Raw genomic sequence first — 19,507 nt, forward strand, 5'->3', positions numbered from 1 at the left:
CCATCCACTCCATTGGCTCCTTCTACTTCTCATCTTTCTAGTCCCACTACCCACCCTTGCCACCCTTCATCTCATTCAGCAAATCCGTATATTCGAGTCCCTCTTGTTGCCCTGCTCCACCAGCACTCACCCAGACCTTCTTGACATTCAGTTTATCAACCATGTAGCCAGTGAAATCCCTGCTGAGACTCTTTGAAGCAGTACCAGACACCTTGCTCATAATCTTCATGCTTTCCATGCAAGAGTCATTGAATGTAATACTGTGCACTACCAAACCTTCACCCTGCAACCTTGCTTCCTAATTCACACTCATTAATGCACAATCCATCATCATGATCCATTGCAACACATTTGATCTCCACAGAACTCGTCTCTGCAATATGGCTGTGAGAGGTTGTTACGACCATGCTTCATAAAGGTATAACTCCATGATATGATATAGGTACAAGGAAAGGTACATCCAAAAAGACTGGAAGAGGATTTTGTCCTTTGTGATTGTCCACAACTGGTCCTCACACTAGTAATCCACCCACTAGTGTAATGGTAAATATCTGTGGCTTTACACCACTGGAGGAAAGACAAGAAGGTAAGTTTGAAAGGGGCTATATTGTCTCCTCCATAATATTAAAAGACAAATTGTGATGTTTACCTTAGTCCCTGGGACATTAGAGGAAAAGCCAAACAAATGGGCAATGACACTTACATGTTTAATTGCTCTCCTCAACAAATTTGACAGATACTTACCCACCTAAGCTGGCATGCTTAATCATCGGTGTGTTCTTCTCCATGGAAGAAGCCTTTACAATGGTTGTGTCAAAAGATATTTTACTATTTTAAAAAACAGTTATTATTTGCTTAAACACTAGGGGGCATATTTAAGAGCCCCTAGCGCCACTGGAGCGCTCCAGTGGTGCTAAGCACTGCTCCATGTTTAAAAGGAGGTGTAACGCCACTTTTTGTGGCGTTACGCCTCCTTGTAAATATGGGCCCCTTCAACACAGTTTTCTGTGTCAGAGGAGCGTGCGGTGGGTGGTGCTGTGAGCATTCAACCACAACACCCTTTACTTTTGATGATGCCTCAGATTTAGGAGTTGTCGTAAACCTGAGGCAGCACCAAAAGCTAACACCGCCCCAGGGTTGGCGTTAGCATGGCAAAACGCAGAGGAATGCTATTATTACTCCTTGTTTTTTTTTTCTTTTTCTATATGTGTTGCATTCTGCTGCACACATTAAAGAAGCAAAATGCCATGGACGATTGTTTACGTGCAGGAAGGGGACACCTTCCTGCACATAAACAATCAAACAGAATGATACTTTGGTATTTGTATGTGTGCTGCATTTTGCCAAATTGTCATCGTAGATTGTTTATGTGCAGGAAGGGTCACCTTACTACACATAAACAATCTAGCCCCTTAACGCAGACACCCTTGCACTATGGTTCAAGGATGCCTGCATTGGTGCTAGGCCGCTTAATTCAGTGCCAGCGCAGGGGTGTACAGTATTCCTCTAAAGATCGCGCAACCCCTGTGTTTCAAAAGTGGCGCAACGTGGCGCTACTATTTTTGGTGCAGCACTCCGCTCCCCCACTTTAGCATAAATCTGGGCCTAGGTGACAATTTGCCTCTCGGATACAGTGGGGCATGCCATGAAAGTCATTGAGTCATGGAATATTAAAATGCTGTTTTATTAGTACCTCAACTCCACAAATCTAAAAACAAAATTATTTGTTGGGGCCCTTTATGTCTATGCGTGTTGACATGTTTCTGCCTCAAGTCCTCTCTCAAAAGTAAAGGGTTTTCAGAAGGACTGTGGACCTTTCCCTAACTTCCTGCTGCCTCACCCAGTACAAGTGGTGGGAAATGTGTGAGGTAGTTAAAGAAATCAAAATGATATACCTGGTATCAAGATAAATATGTGAAGGAAAGAATTGTCTCTCGAAGTGGTAAAATAATCTGTAAAATCTGTAAAATTTGTAAAAAGAGCAGTTACTATGTGAGGCATCTTCTAGACATTGGGCTTGAGTCTTATGAGCTGATGGTTTGCTTCCTTTAAATCAATTGGTCCAATGCAACATGTACCAATAAGCTGTATCAGAAACCCGAAGGACTGTGCATGTCGTGTTTTCCAACATTGAGCCAAGTGGCAGCAAAACATGAAATACTTCAGTATTGATGAAAGCACTTAATCTTTTGATGCAGGAAATCAGTCTGATAGGAGACTGGTTTCGATGGTGAATCTTCCTCTTATATTTTTTTTGCCTGAAGCACTTGCATGAGCTATGGGATCTGACAATAACGACATGTATTTTTGAAATTGTAGAAATGACAAATGTTGTCTAAAACATCTTGTAGAAAAAAGACATGAGAAAACATATCATATCTGCTGTCACTGAGTGTGAAACCTTCTGGTCGATTAAATGCAAAGGTGAAACTGCCTCTATCAGCAGAGAGAATAAATACAAATTGTTAACACATCACAAGATCTGGCCAAGATTTTCATATTGGTGTCCTTTATGAAATCACAGAACCCTGCTTATAGAGGACCAGTCCTTCCCTGCCCTTTCTCGTTATTCAATTATTTCTTGTAAGAACATTTTGAAGAAAATACTAAAAAAAGGTCAGTTTCACTGTTTTCCATGAGCATGTTTCCAAGTTGGCGTGGGTCAGCGTCTAAATAGGTATGTACACTCACTTAATTCTTGGCTACAAATACTCTTTTATTGTCTGATTTTTTCCATGCCCAACTCAGCGACGCATAACAAACTTGTTGCCAAGTTTCTATAGTGTTTTATTTTCCTATGTGTTGCATGTCAAGAAGCCAAAAAATTGCTACAACAACTTTTCTTTTTTTTTTTCTTTTCAGATGGAAGTTGGCAGGATAGTCATTGTATGTTAACAGTCCCAATGTGGTGAAGGCAAATTACCCGAATGACTGTAAAACCTAGATGTGTGCTGTGAAGGGGGATCTATAAATTTTGAGTTTCCTCTAATTTACGACAAACTCACATGCATCTGGTCCTCTGAAGAAAGAGCCAAAGTTTGTTTGAGGGAGGCAACATTCTACAATCTTTCTATTTTAGAAAATCTCTGACAAAACCAATGCACAAATGATTGATCCTAATCGATATGTTGTAAATGACCTAGTAAAATCCATCAAAATTAAGAATTTGCTTAATGACCATGAGCTCATTACTTTAAAAAAATATATATATACATATTGAATTAGACCAAAAATTAAAGCAGTATTAGTATTGAGTAACAGTCTAGCACTAAATAATTGTGTTGAGATATATTGGAAATGCCTTGATTACTTACTGGTAATCTTCATTACTCCTAGTCCAGATTCCCTGTCCCATTCATTACGACCCTCCTGCCCTCCTGAATGCTGAGACCTTAAGGCGTTGGAGGTTGCTCGGTATTTCAGGAGGAATGCTGGGTAGAGCTTAGCCTTATAGGCTAATACCTATGGGTTGGGGTCACCTTGCAGCATTTTCCTGTTTCTTTTTTTTTTTTTTGTCATGAGAGGTGATTCCACCTCATGATTAATGAATGGGACAGGTAATGAAAGGTGTCAACCTGGTAATATAGCCACAGACACCAAGTCATTGCCTGCAGTTCTAATTCCACTCAAGGCACTTAGTCATATCCCAGCTTTAAAAGAAGTTTATGCCATTGTCCGGTAAGGATGACAATGTGAGTGCACTTCACACAGATATTTAATCCATGCTAAGGCCACACTGCCAATTTGGGGGAACTTCAACGGATTCACTTGAAATAACACAGAAACCTAGTAGACACCCATGAATAAATGTAGTAAATGAATGATAATACCATTTATAACTTTCAGCTGCTTCCCAAAGACACCCAGCACTTTAGTAGGTGTCTTAGCACTTTTCTTGGTAATGAAACCCCAAATTCTATCTGACGAATACCAAATAGTTTTAAATATAACCGTCTGCTGTAACGGGACTTTTTGGGGCACCATTAAGTGCACCATTAAGTGCAGTCAACTCGTAGAAATTAAGTTAAAGTTACCAACTATTTAGTAGAGCTTAATGCTATCTATTGAGTAGGAATTTGCATTTTGATGTAACCAAGCTTTCTTCTTAATTTTTCATTTTGCGCTATTTAGCTATATGTCCAAAAACCCACGTAGTGCAGATGCAGCCAGAAGAAACTGTCTGTGCAGTTGAACCAGAGAAAACCATTAGAAACTGGTTAAATGGAATTTTCACTAGATAATTCATCCTGGGTATCAGTATAGCATAGTGCATAGTATATAGTGCATAGTGTGACAACGGATCAAGAAGCCATGAGACACGCCATGCAACAAATAGATATTGAATGATTTTTAATGGAAGTAGTCGAGACAGCAGCTGTGTGCCATGCCAGAACAGGAGAGAGTTCATGTGCCCAAGTTTGGCTAAAGGAAACATAAAGCAATAATATTAAATAGAAAACTGCTAAACCAATTACAGGGCTAGATCTTTCGGGTTTGCCTAAATCGATTTACATTTGACATGCAGTTCTTTCTAAAACGCTCTCAAACAACTGAGACAAGCAGGTAAAAATTAAATCTAATTGGGTCCCAAGATATGCAGCGGCGGGGCTGTGAATGGGCTCTCCCTGAGGCTAGGGCCTGCACATGACCTCTTCCAGGCTGCACTTCCTGCCCAACGACTGCACGCGGAACATAGGGCCAAGTTGCTGTTCCACTGCTTCTCCAAATACACCGCCCTTTTCGACAGCCCGGGGACAAGACCTCTACAGTAGTTTCCTGAAGGCAAACGGCATGGCTTACAATTTAAATTATACTTAATTGTCATGTGCCAGTTCATTTTTCCAGTTCTCCAACAGTCAACAGGAAAGACCCCTTTATTATAGGCCACCCCATAATTGCCTCCCTAATAACTACTGTAGTAGGTCAGCAGAGGAGGTGAGTGGAGACTTGCCTTAGAAAAACCAAAAAGCTTATGAACATAAATGAAAGTGACAGCTTAAAAAAAAGCGCATAAAGTAGATGCTGACTTCCATCACAAGTGGCGTTAACACTTCAAAAGGCAAAACTTGTCTCACTCAGAAACACGCTGTCATTTAATTTACTTTTCCACTTAAACAAGTCACTTGTTACCTCTGCATTAGATCTGTCATTTGAATGTGGATTAGAGCACACTTGTGTACACTACATAAAAGTGAACAGGAATTCTCTTAAGTGTGTGATACTGCAGCTTTCATCAAAAAATGAAACTCGCAGATTGCGCTTTTTAGAGACACAAAATTGCGAGTCACAATTCTGATGTACAACAGTGTCCGAGACACTGCTTGCGATTCCTAAATGTGTCACACGGGACCTGCCTCATTAATATTCATGAGACAGGTCGCAATTTGTGACCCATTGTGAATGGCCAGCATTCACAGGGATGGTGGCCTGCTAGGGTCAACAAACCACCATGTCTGTGACTGCTTTCCAAATAAAGGATTTTTAATGGTTAATGCAGCCCATTTTCCTTCAACGAAAACGAATCCATTTCAAACAAAAAAATGATTATTTTTTTTTCATTTTTTTAAGAGTAGGGAGTGGCCAGTGGGTCCTCTGCCTGCTCTAAAAATATGTTGTGCCCCCATTCTAAAAGGGGAAGGGGCCCCAGGGTGTCCCTTCCCCTTTATGAATGGCTTGCCACCAATTTGAAATTGATGGAAATCTGTGAATGGTTTGTAATCATTCTCCATTTGCAGAATATTCACACATGGCCCTGCAAGTCGCTTTTAGGAAAGAACATCCTTTACACGCCCCTTCCTAATACCAAATCACAAAAGCAAAATGTGATTCGGTAACAAGTTACCGAGTCACATTTCGCCTTTGGTACATGGCAAAAAGCATTTTTCCAATCACAAACGGCCCAATGGGCCATTTGTGACTGGAAAGATGCTTCGTACATCTGGCCCATAGAGTCTGACACTGGAGCCCATTAAATTCAAGTTTTTTTTTTTAATTAACTTCCATGTTTTCTGGTTGGTGTTGCACCATACTAAAATGTTTCACTTTAATTACTAATTACATAGCAACATGAACAACTGGGAGTACTTCATTCTGTCCAGTTTTTTCTTCACAAGGAAAAATCCTGAACTTTATGCATTCATGCACTCAAACTCGAGAGTTTCAAATACAGTGGTCAGAGTGGAAAAGCACTAAGAGATATGGATCACTATATGATTAAGATATTTCAACAAAGGAATTCTCCCTGAGGATCATTCACAGGTCTATTGGGTTTGAGGGGTGCTTAGTGGAGAAAGTCAAAGTACTGATACTGTGGGATGGAGAATTAAATATTCAGGTCAGGAGAGTACATGGCAAAAGTATATGAACAAGGTAGGAGCACTGTGCCAGTATCCTCTATGAAGAACAGGACAGGAGTGAGTGCAGGGCTTGGGTTTTGGCAGACGCACTGAGCCAGGTGCTGAAGACGTTGGGGCTGTAGGAGGTAGGGCTGTGAGTAAGGGTGAACAGTGAGGTACTGGATACCTAAATATAGGAAGAGGCAATTGTCTGGCTTTCACAGAATCGGGCTATTAATCAGTGTCCTGGTTGAGTGGAGTGGCAGGTGGTGGCAGAGCTTTCTAATTTTCAGTAGGCAAAATTATGCGATTGGAGGTTAAGGTGACAATGAGGCAATGCGTGTGCCAAATAGAATGGTCAGCTTCCTAGCTGATGACCATAGGTTTAAGATTTCGCAAATTAAAGAAACGACGACTGGGAATAGGCCATTGAAACTCTGAGCATAGGGGTATTAGGTGATCTTTGAAGTTGAAGGGATTAGTGTAAACCACCACAGTTCCATGCAGGGTCATACCTATAAGGTACTCACTTTGTACCAAGCTGAGGAAGCACATTTAACTATTGAAAATAGACCCTGAACTTTTGTTAAGAAGGAAATACTTGGTAGTCAAACAAAAACAGTGTGTGGTAAATCCAAAGCCCATAATGCAAAATAACAAGAGGTGTCGATACCGCATGGATCCTTGAGTAAGTGAGGAGCAGGAGGAGCATTACGAACCAAGAAGTTGGAGGTAAACAAAGGAGTGGAATGCAACAGCCTCTAAATCCAAGAGCTTTTTCATTGCTAGACATTTAGTAGTCAACCTAGCACATAATTTGTGGGGTTTGTTGTATATTACGACTGGTATAAATTAGGATTACACCTGTTTGTAAGTAACACTTGTTTAGGGTATGTACTAAACTTTCCTCAATAAACAGGAGTTGACATTTTTTACCACTGCCCCATACAACAGACTCTAGTTCGTGGTATTTACTTAAAAAGTATGTGTTTTCTTAACTCTGTATTTATGTGTTTTACCCAACAAATCCCAATAAATAAAATTTAAAGTTAACAAATTAGATTGTTAGCTAATTAACTTAAGAAGTCATTTGTTTACTTCCACTCCAACATATTTCTTGATTCAACCTATTTTGAAAACTCAGTTAATTAGTTCTCATTCCTCACTTCATGCGTACTAAAACCAGGGCATTTCAAATGTACGTCAGATAAGCAGATAAGAAAGTGAAATGCATTTACAATTTTTGGGTAAAACCCACGAATTTACACGTGAGTGATTGCTCTTCGCGGTTGCATGTATTGCCTTTACCGTTCCTTTACACAAATCTTAAATATTTTACAAGTTTTAATTACAACATGATTTATGGATGTGTAAGTTACACAGAAGTATCTGTGTGCTGTATTCTCATTTCATATGTTAACATTCATAATTAAATACGCTGTCACTTAAGTTGAGAAAAGCATGTCGTGCAGCACACACACATTTAAGTTCCACCTTCTTGCATGGGCAACTCCCAACTCTTTTCCCGTGTACTTCAAGCATTCAAGTAACCCTATTTGTTATCTAAGCATCGTTTTATTCGTGCATTAAATGTCTCCTATTAGTTTGCACTGTTTGCCACAGTGAACTGCAAGAGGAGGCTTTGGGCAAGAAATATGGAATTCAGACAGTGGAGACAATTGAAGGCACGATTGGATGAGGAATCTCCCCTTGAACAGCTGGCCATTGACAAGATTTTTTACGTGGAAAATGGATTTGCATATCAGGACACATCAATACATGAAGAAACAAGTCACAATTGACCGATGTGCAACTCACATCCCAAACCATTATCCATCAATCACCAGGCAGCTCAACAAGATATGACGAATTTCAAGTTAAAGTTACTGAGTAAATGCCATAGTACTACACTGACACTACATGAGCCATGTTGCTCACCTTTTCTGTGAATATCAGCAATTGAGTCATTGAATTAATTACTAGAGTTGAGCCTTTCTGCAGCCCAACCACAAAAAAGGTGTACCTTGCCGAACAGAAATGAATGAGTAGCGGCTATTCATCCTTGCACATTGCACAAGTCCAGAAACGAGCATGAGAAGAAAGGTTGCCTCAGTATATAACAGTATTGTGAGTTTTAATTTACCCAGCAGGCAGTCTGGTGTTAGTGAGGGTTTGGAGATAAAGTGGGTAGCGGTTTTGCGTCAAGATTCGTATTCCTGACAAATGGTGTCCCCTTTGGGTCAGCTGGAGCATTTGTGCCTGATCAATCAAATGCTAAAGGAAACATGAATTATCTGTAATCAACACAACGAAAATAGACGAACATTTAAAGAACAATATTTGTGATTGATATATTTTATGGAACTAATTCCAAACTAGGCACTAAAATCCTGCATTTGCAAATAGCATATTCTATTTCACAGAGTCTGCAAATGTTTATGACTCTTAAGTCGGTCTTAGTACCATGCGATGTCTGTGAATATGGAATAATGTTATTTTTATAGGTTTGGGCAGGAGCATGGAAGTTCTCTGTTCAGGGCTTGGGTGGTCTTTAAGAAGGTAATAAAAACTCGTAGCATTGAAACTTTGTTAGTATACACAAACTGTGACAGTGTTTTTGAACTTCATTTATATATGTAAATATAGGATGGTGATGTTCTCTAAAAGAAAAGAAAACTTGCTACATATGTCATTGAAGTGTAAGTTTTCATCCAGGAAAAATCATTGTTAGCAGAGTTTTTTTAAGACTGCACCTCCAGACAGCGCATGAGATCTAGGAGAGGCATATTGTAGCTTGGAGCCCGCCCATTGCTTACCATTGGTTAACTTTCCTTGTCACGCTCGCTTACCTGCTTCTCATTGATGCCTCCAGCTTGTCAGTCTTGTGTTTGTCCTTCCTATGGTGCATTCTCTCCTTACCTTCGCTCTTATAGGCTGGCACCTGGCTTCCATTGATTTCTTTTCAAAGCACTACATTTTTCTTTACAGTTAAGCACTCCATGAGAGTGTGTGTTTTTCTGTGACCCTCTTTTACTTCTCTTGCCTACAGTCCATGTTTCTCTTTCTCCCCATCACCTTTGCACTGGCCCCACCCCTTTGATTCCTCCCACCGCACCATCTGTGCTGCTTTCCTACAACCTCTATGCTGCTTTCCCACAACCTCATTGACTCCTCAGCCCTCCCTCTCCTGTGTTGCTTCACCATCCTCCGCCCTACCCTGTTTTACTTCGCAGCACATCTACCATCCTTCCTTTTGCATCCCACCCCATTGTTTCCATATCTGCCCACAGCCTAACTTAGAAACCCCAAAAATGTTTTTGTGCATTTTCTTCTCTTTTTGGTTACCCATACAACTTCATAACTTTAAAATATGCCACAGTGCACAGTTTGTTTGCATCTCTGGGTTTTTGCAGATTGAGTTCTGCAAAGTATTCAATTTTGCAGTAGCACTTTAGCTGTTTCATGGCTAATGGTTTTAAATGAGAAAACCTTAATTTATTTTCAGAGATTTTAAATTTCAATACTTAAGTAACACACTACAAAATGCTGTGTAGTTTAAAAAAAAAAACAGATAATTTTGGTGGACACCGACGTAAATGTCCAGTTTTCCATACAACACACAATATTTGTGCTGAGTGTTTACTAAACACATTACTCTATTCACCAATAAGAGAAATGACACATTGAAAGAGAATTCACTGCAATCACGCAACTTGGCTTAGCGAGAAAACTGGTATTCAAACCCACTCATGATTTTGCATACTGTAAAATAATGTTTAAAATGCATCTCCTCTTTGATATTAAACAATTGACAACGTTTTGCTGTATGTTTGCTTCATAACCACAAAATATGAGACATGTTTAGAGGGGTGAACACAGGAATTGTTTCAGTGCTGCAAAGTGCAGTGTTTCTCACATGCCCTATCACTGAGCATGTAACCACTAGGGACACTTACAGATAGATAGTATTATTTGGAGTTCAAGTGCATCGATCTTGTTTCAATGTTTGTTTTTGTCTATTTACCATGATCTTTCATGTAAGCTTTTGGAAAACTATTGCTCATGATTATAGTTGTTTGGAGAAATAGGGAATCATGAACATCTAAGCATACACTATCACACCTGCTCAGACACATGCAGTCACACTAAACGCAAACACTACTTATACCCACCATCCTAAACCCACCACCCTACCACCACTCTACCACCCTACCCACACCACCCTACCATAAGCAACACATGACCCTTCCCACAACACCACTCACCTTACCACCACCATCTACCTCCACAACAACCAACCTATTCTACCACCCTACTACCAACACCCTACCACCACCACCACCTACCAATACTACCCTGCCACCACCACCACCATATTTCCACTAGCACAATACGTTCCTACCACCACTCTACAACAAGCACACCACTCTACCACCACCACCCACTAAAACCACTAACCTACCACCCTACCCACCATCATGACAATCACCACCACCTTAATACCCCCACTTCAACCACCACTACCAATCCTTAACCACTCCCACCCTACCCAAACCACCACCCTAATCATCACCACCTTAACCACCACTACTACCTCCCTCACAACAACCACCACCCTACCATCACCAACCTACCACCACCCTCAAGACCACCACCGCCTTCACCTCAACCACCTTTTTCACCATCCTAACCACTCTACCATAATCACCTCCCCCCTTCACTCAACATGACTCTCAATTCCTATATTACCTCTTCATTTTCAACAAACATTCTCTACTAATTACTTGATTGTTGTTTTCATGGAAAGTTGAGACCTACTTTGCATTTCATTATTGCCTTAAATTATGTATTTAGGTATCAAGTACAGCTAAGTCCTATCAAAGATTTGAAAACATTTACAAAGCATCTCTATCCGCCTACCAGCTCGAAGGCCTATTCTATCGAAATCAATATGTGAATGTTGAGAAGGAATGCTATAGTAGGCTGTTGCTGTGAACCCTAGAGCAAGTATTAACTGGGCAGATTCACATTTGCATAAACGTCATATTTGATTGTTTTGCACATTTTTATATCTGTGAAGTGAGAATAAGAAAACGTAGTGTTCACTGCATTACATAGCATGTTTTAATAAAGAAACCTACAAACACATTTAAACCTTCTTTGAAGGCTTGTTATCTGTGCTTTCCTTTCTCTTCTTGTGTTTGTTCTACCCTTTGAGCATGGCTTCATCACTCATATTCTTCTGCTGCTTCGTTTGCAGTCACTCCTTTTTTATGGGCGACCGCAAAGTGCTCCGTCCATAAAGTAATCTCTCTTTGGGCTTCAAACCACACCCAGGTCATGCCAGTCTCTTTCATTGGTTCCTGGGCTTGCTCTTTAAAATCTGCTTACTTTCTTTTGTGAAAGGCATGCCTTTTCCAGTGTTTAGCCCGCCTACACTGCACCGGTAAACTACTAGAAACATACGAGGCTCGATGTTTTGAGCCTGGTTTCTGGACTACTTTATCTGTTAATTTTCCCCGCAGCCCGATCGCCTTGGGGTTTACGTAGCGCGATCGCGCTCCGTTTTTTTTTTTCATTTTCAGTGTGATCGCGCTGCATTCTACATAGCGAGATTGTGCTGTGTTTTTTTTCTTTTAATTTGTATGGCAAGAAAAGTTAGGTTAGGAGTTTACAACGCAAATAGCTCCAACTCGAGCAAATGCGAGTCCCGTTGCATTGAAAATGCTTGTTTCTTTTTGTTTAAGCACTCTTTGAGAATGTATGCATTTTCCAGGTGTTCCGCTAGTGCACTTCTCTTCAGCCCTCCACAGCACTTCATGTTGCGCTCACCCTGGTGCTTTTCCTCACCCGCCTCTGTGTTCTTGCGTTTGTGTGCTTCTCTCTCCGCATTGCTTTTTCACCTGTGTGCTTCTACGCATTCCATATTGATCTCTCTCTCTTGTCCTTGTACTTTTGTTCCTGCTCACTTCATGTTGCTCTCTCTCAGGTATGTTATGTACTTTTCGCACTGCCCTCCTTGTTACTTCCTACCCCGACATCGTTGATGCTTCCTCCACCCGCTCTTCATGTTGCTTCTATCCCCACTTTCCTTGAAGCTTCCCCACCCACTTTAAAAAAAGAATGTGTCTCCACTACCTTTTAAAAAAAAAAAAATCATTCCAACTTCGATTAGTGAATAAAAAGATGAAAAAGCATCCATGAATTTTTTAGATGTGTGTGTGCATATTGCACGTGCCTACAAAAGAACACAGCTGCAGCAGACAGGTCATAGAAACTTTTTGTTTGGTTTCCTCTTCAGCCATACTCTTCAGCATCTCCAAACACCTTTGGTAAATATCACACTGAGTCATCTTTATGATTGCTTTGCACAGCAAATCAAAATTACTGAACAATAACAGGACATTTAGCAGAGCTCTCAAGTTTCCCTGTTCGATGCGTGATTAACTCACCCAGTGTCCTCTTAAGGATTTTTGGGGCCTAAGGGAAAGACATATTTTGAGGGGATCTGTTTGTAATTGTACTGTCAATTTTCGGCTATTTGAAGCTCGGGCGATGCCAAACAAACTTTCAGAAACGGAGTTTAGACAAAAACAGTTGAAATATGTCTCTCCAGGGCCCACAGAAATCTTTATGATCCCTTGGAGCAACGCAAGAAAGACTCAGAAGTAGAGGTAGGGAGAGGAGAGAGGCTGAGATATGGAAATAGACAGCTAGGTAAAGAGAAAATTGGCTTTCCTGTGGAAGGTGGGGAGCCTGGGCAATAGGCCACTTTAATTATGCCTTAACATTCTTAAAATGTCTCTGTCCTCATCTAGTCCAGGTTTATGCCTTTGCCTTCCCTGAATGCAAAACACAAATCTGGAGTGGATGAACTACTCATGCATGGACCCAGAAATCTAGAGAGCTCTTAAATATTCCGGCCTGCGACGTTAGTACAAGTTGCAGGCCGCACTGGTAAATCCGTAGACCTATTATGGCCTGAGCATTGACTTTTGACAGCCTCGATGGGGCTTTTGGCCTTTTCTTGCCAGCACCTATTATGATTCTATGCACTTGGGGTGCCTTTCAGCGCACCGTGACGCACTCGAACCCCCCCATGTTTTTGTTTGAAATCACGATTACGTACAGTTATCCAAAGCGTCATAAAGCGGACAGAAGGCGACACATTGAGACCATGGAAAGCATCAAAATGTATAAAGGGATAAAAGCGGCAAGATCCACATCAAAGGCTGAAAGACTGGGGCTTCAGCTCTTAGCAGTGAACGGCCTAAAGACAGTGCCGCGCATGCATGGCGACTAATCGAGGAATACATTTGCCAAAACATATTTGAACAGTAGCTAGACAGGCAGACTTTGTTTGGTTGGTTTATGCTCCTCCGGGACGCATAAAACATTTTTAATAGCACATTGAGGGGTTCTTAATATTTTGCGCAGCTTATCATGTTAATAAGCCTTTTGTTTTTCATCTCTCAGAACATTGTGGCTGCTGGTACCAATAACTCTGCAGCTCACCCTGTCCAGGGGAGGAGGCATGGAAACAGACGGAACGAAACAATAAAATAATACTGTTTATAAAACCTTCAGCGCATTAGCTGATGGAGGAAAGCCCAGATTTCCATATAGTCTCGGCTGGGTAACACTGAAGCGAACCACATGGAAAAAGAGAGAGAACGCCGAATAAGTGCAGCCATGAAAACGTAAATAAAATTAATACAATAAACTGGGAAGGAACTTTTTTTTTCGAATAATGGTTTGTTTGTTCAAAAGCAAAGCGTCTCACCGCGCACTCTTGGAAAATTGCAGGTCTACCCTGTGGGCATGAAGTGATATGTCTACAACAATACAATAAAAAATACAATTAAAAGTCTTTGCCGATGGCGACCATTATACACTTCTGATTAAAAAAGTCCTTGGCACTGAAAAAATTGGCAAAGGCTACCGCAGATGCCTTTAAGGCAGATGACATATATATGAAGTTCAACATATATTGCTTCGAGGTATATTGGTACATCTATTCCAAAATATTGGGTTATGTGATAATTGTATTTGTTCCAAATTACCTCCTCTTTTATTCGTTTTCACCATTTCATTTTATAAAATTTGTGTTACTCCGTATAATACCAGGCCCTGGCGCGTGACGTGTCCTTCGGCATAAGTAGACTAACATTTGGGTGGGGTGTTTTTAGAATTCTCATCTCTGCTCACCTGGATGCGGCGAGCTCCAAGGGCCCCCCTCCGGCACTGTGCGTGGGCGACGGGCCCCGGATGAGAGCTCCTGACTGGGTCCGGAGCGTGGGGGGCCCCCTCCATGTATTTTGCAAGGGGGAGGGGCTCAAGTTTCGTTACCCACTGCTGCCCCTGCTGTTCTAGACACAAAGCCTTGAGCTGCACTATGTATTTTCTACTAATACAGTTTATTCGTTAGTGTCCAAATAGAGACTCTGAAAACAGATGATATTTTTTGCAACTCATAATTTAAAAGCGTCACGGTTTCTTTAAATCCCATACGTTTACGTTAACAATTGTATTCTCTCTAAACCCTTGGCTTCCTAGATCTATGTCTGCTCCCTTTGTTAGCGCCAATCAATCTAATATGTGCCTTTAGAAGAGGTAGTTTTACTTTTTATGTTACCACTGGAGCCTCAACCAGATGCAATTGCTTTCTATAGAGACCTTAAAGAAATAATTTATATGACATCACCAAAACTGGCCATTTTAGTGGCACCAATAAGCACAGAGATTGTAAGAGACCAAAATGTGCATCCAGTGTAGCCACTCCAGTTTTAGTGAGATATCGTGCAACTTTTCTGGGTATGGCCTTAGATTTTACTACATTTATATATAATATTCCAACTTTAAAGAACATTTAGCCAACCCTCTCATCCATTCTTCTTTTGTTGTGTCTTTCATATTTTTCTTGCATCTACTACACTGCAGCATACTGTATGGGGAAGTGAATCATCTCACATCAACCATTGACTGACTAAAACCCGAGTGACTGCATTATGCTCTTTCCAAAAAATCAGATCTGCACACACAGTAGTTACCTTCAATGTCGTGCACTACTGTGACAATGTATATTTTTTTAGACTCAAAACACGTTTTTGGCTAACATCAGTGCTTTTTTCGTACTGATGAGGTCCTATAGCTTTCTCAACAATTTTTTACAAAAACTTTGACAAAACAGGTATTGACAAACCCAATAGGTTGGCAGTCAATGCCAGACCTATTGGTTTTGTCAGTGCTTGTTTTGGCTTATAATTGGTCCCTAAACCTCTCATGTGTAATTTTTGCAGTCCTGGAATGGAGCAAGCATGTTGCACGTGGACAGGGAGCTTGTTTAATTAGTCTAGAATAGGATGATAGGCCTGAATAAATCAGCCTAGTTTTGGACTCTCAAATAAGGGCTAATAGTTTTGTCCAGGAAAGGTGTTAAGTTCAAGCCTCTTCTACTTTCTACATTTCTGGATTTGATGAAAGCTCGTGATCAAACTAATTTGATGTTACACCACACTGTTTGCAACAATTCATTTTCAGCCCATTACATTATCATGTCACTTATTAGAACTCTACAGCAATCATCTGATCAACAGGCAAAGTCACTGGGATCACACTCTTCCAGGACAGCTTCATTATTATAAACTTCGATTCTGCGCTCCCATCCTGCAGCCCACTTTAAAGCCTGCTGTCATCCCTAGGATTCCTCTTCTTTCCCGAAAAATACATTTTATAGAAAGAGAACACAAATTAAATTAGCAGCAGATTCCTAAATCTAGAACTAACTACACACTGGCATGGGGGAGTGGCCAAGCAAGATGGCCAGTGGGACGCACTTCTAGGAAGCTCCTTGTTGCTCCGGCCAAATCCTGCAGGATCTTGCTGTGTCTGCCTTGTCAGAGATGCTACCCAAGAGCGCCACAGAGCACTTAGGACTGTCCATTGATCCTGGGACCTGAGAGGCTAGCTTTTGGGCACCGATGGAGAAGGTGGCCGGGCCATCTGTGGCGGATGGCTGCAACCGTTTGGGGGCAGATGGTCAGGCCAGGCCTGTGGGTGCTGTGGTGGGCCTTCCACATGGTGCAGCCCATCTATGGGACACTGTAGATAGGGTCATTGGCAGTGGCTCTGTTGCCTATCCCGGCACCGCCGAGGTGACTGTGGAGTGTACACAGGCCCCTGCCGCGGGGTGAGCCCCTGACTGCGAGGGCCCCGAGGAGGAGGCCAATGAACTAACCGAGGCCCAGCGGTGAAGATTGTGCCCCTCCACTGTGTCAACAGCCTCACTGCAGGCTATATGCGTGTGGACGGCGTGAGCTAAGGTTATTGGCATTGCAGACACCTGTGGGACCCCAGGGCTTCATCGGAGGAGGTAGGCGGGCCAACGGAGGCCGTGGGTGAGGCAACGGGCGGGCCGGCCTTCTGAAACTGCAAGTGACTCTCCCTGCAGTGCAGTGCATGTAGGTGCCACTGGAGGTGGGGGCTGCGGTGATGATCATTCCCTGAGGGAAGGTTGGAGCGCTTCACCTCCCTGGGACCGCAGAGGTGGCAGCATGGCTTGTTGGGGCCTATGCCTTATGATATGCTCTTGACGACAGAGAGTCAAAGTGGAGGTGGCCGGTGAGTGGACCATGGGGTTGACAGTGAGGATTGTGCCCCCTTGCCACATTGTCCCTCTCGCTGAGGAACAGGTGCAAGTGGGCAGCACTACCCTGGACCATTAATTCTGTGGCCCTCTGGAGGCTGGTGAGTAAGTGGGGACAAGGGTGACTGCTGGCAGGCGCTGCTGATTGAATGTCCCTGCTGCACCAATGTCTGTGAGCTTGTTGGATCTCTAGAATAAATAAGGGGACCTTAAGACTATAAGGACACCAGCAAGCTGGGGTGCCAGCACTGCACTGAGTGACCAGAGAGCACGTCCGGCACCAAGCATTAACTGCAGTACTTGCCCCCCCCCGGGGCAGGCCCTTGGACATCTCCATCCCATCGCTGGTACCTTGTGGGGGGCCCACACCATTACAATACTAAGGGCATTGGACACTGTTTTTTCAGCTGTGTGAGGTCAGAGCTGACTGTAAGGACGCTTTACTTACCCCAGGGATAGTAGTGGCTGTGAAAGGGTGACGCTCTAGGGTCCTGTGAGTGAATTGTCTGCAGCCATGTGGGAGTCGGGAACGGGGCCCCTCCAGATTGGCACCCTGATGGGAAGAAACAAACAGGTCGCTCCCTCCCAGGTGAACACCGTGGAACATTACACAATGGCTACCCTTTTCCACAGTGGCAGACACAACACACTGGGCAAAGGGAGGATCAGTGCAGAGCCGCATCGGCAGAGTAGCCTTCCCATGTGTAACTACTCACAGCCATACAGGGCTCCAGAGTGGCTCCTGAAAGAAAAGTAGAGTCCATTGCCCTGGATGTTAACCTCCTTCGGATGGACCTCAGAAAGGTATTGCAAAGGTCCAAAGTGGCAGAGAGCTCCATTGTGGAATTTTTGATGGAGGTCATCACCTTGCACAAACAGTTGGTGTTGGGTACCTCCAAATCTGGAATACTGGAGGTGAGACTTGAAGATGCTGAAGGTAGTTCACAACGGAATAACGTTCACCTTCTTGGGTTCCCGGAGAGAGCAGAGGCTAGTTCTGCACAGGCCTTTGTGGAGCGCTGGATGTTGGACAGGCTTAACCCTGTAGGGTTGTCCACTGTGTTCAGAATAGAGTGAGCACACAGGGCACTGGTTGCCCCCCCGAAACCTGGGGCACCACCCCGGGCCCTTATTGTCTGGATCCTGAACTACAGGGATCGAGACTGTATCCTACTGGTGGCCTAGGAAACCAATAATGCTGTTTTTGAAAATCAGAAGATCTCTATATACCTGGATTATACTAACAAAGTGCAGAACTCCAGAAAGACCTTCCTAGAGGTGAAGGCCAAATTCCGATCCATGGTATATGCTGTTAAATCCGGCGTGCCTGTAGGTCATTTCCAGGGGTAAGTCTCACTTTTTTGATCATCAGGAGGATGTTTGGCTATGGCTCGAGGTGTGGGGTAAAGTCCAAAACAGCAGGTCAGGCCAGGCCCAACCTGGGCCGAAGCATGCAAGGGGATCCCATAGTCCCAACTGTCCCCTTCCAGGATTGAGATTCAAATGGATGACACCATGTCGGCAGTCTCCTTCAGTCCAAAGCCAGCTCTGGACGTGTTTCGTCTCGATAAAGGACTTCATCAGGGCTGGTAACAAATAATACTAATAACAGAATTATATTATACAAATTTTCATTTGGTGGATATTAACATAACATCAGTGACTGACATATCTGGACAGACATAATTACTAAACTACTAACCTCACTTGCATGTTTTATGCATGTATCAATCAAGCAATAATTTGATATACTGTAGTTTTTAATATTGATTAACATTGATTTTCATGTAAATATTAGTATTATTTCTTACCAGCCCTGAAGAAGTCCTTAATCAGGACGAAACACGTGTTGGCTATCCTTTCAAAATCGTTTGGGCGGCTGGATACTTTTCCAATTATGGGACTGAGATTCCAACACCTTACCAATACGGGCGGAAGATTGATGATGCAACAACAAATTATATAATATTTGGGACTGAAAAACTCTTAAATAATTCCCTCTCTTTTGAGAGCATATTGTTTTATGGACGTTTCTCTTTCTTTAGTTTTTGACCGATACATTGGACCAATGATTAGAACAAATAATCTGAATAAATAGGAGGTTATGTTGAATGAGATTGGTTAAATGAATTTCATATTGTATTATTGAGTAATGTACTGTTTTGTGAAGATTTTCGAACTGTATTTCATTATAACTTAACAAATTCATGTGTAATTTGCAATACATTTACATATGTGTGCCTCACTTGGTATTGTTTAGCAATATTACTGGACCTGATACAGGTTCCAGCTTACACCATTGGCAACGGATGTGCAATTAGTGTTAGCAGCACCGCATGTAAACATTATACTTTTTGAAACTAGGGTGATGTGCATTCAGGATTGTCATTGCTGCCCTGTTTTTTATTGAAGCATGTGAATATGTTAACATGGAACATCAGGGGGCTAAAAATTTGTTCCACACAATACAGGATACATTCATTCCTTCGAAGACATGAGAAACAGATAGCTCGTTTTCAGGAAATGC

This window comes from Pleurodeles waltl, chromosome 7 (genome assembly GCF_031143425.1).
Source record: "Pleurodeles waltl isolate 20211129_DDA chromosome 7, aPleWal1.hap1.20221129, whole genome shotgun sequence".
Lineage (NCBI taxonomy): Eukaryota > Metazoa > Chordata > Amphibia > Caudata > Salamandridae > Pleurodeles > Pleurodeles waltl.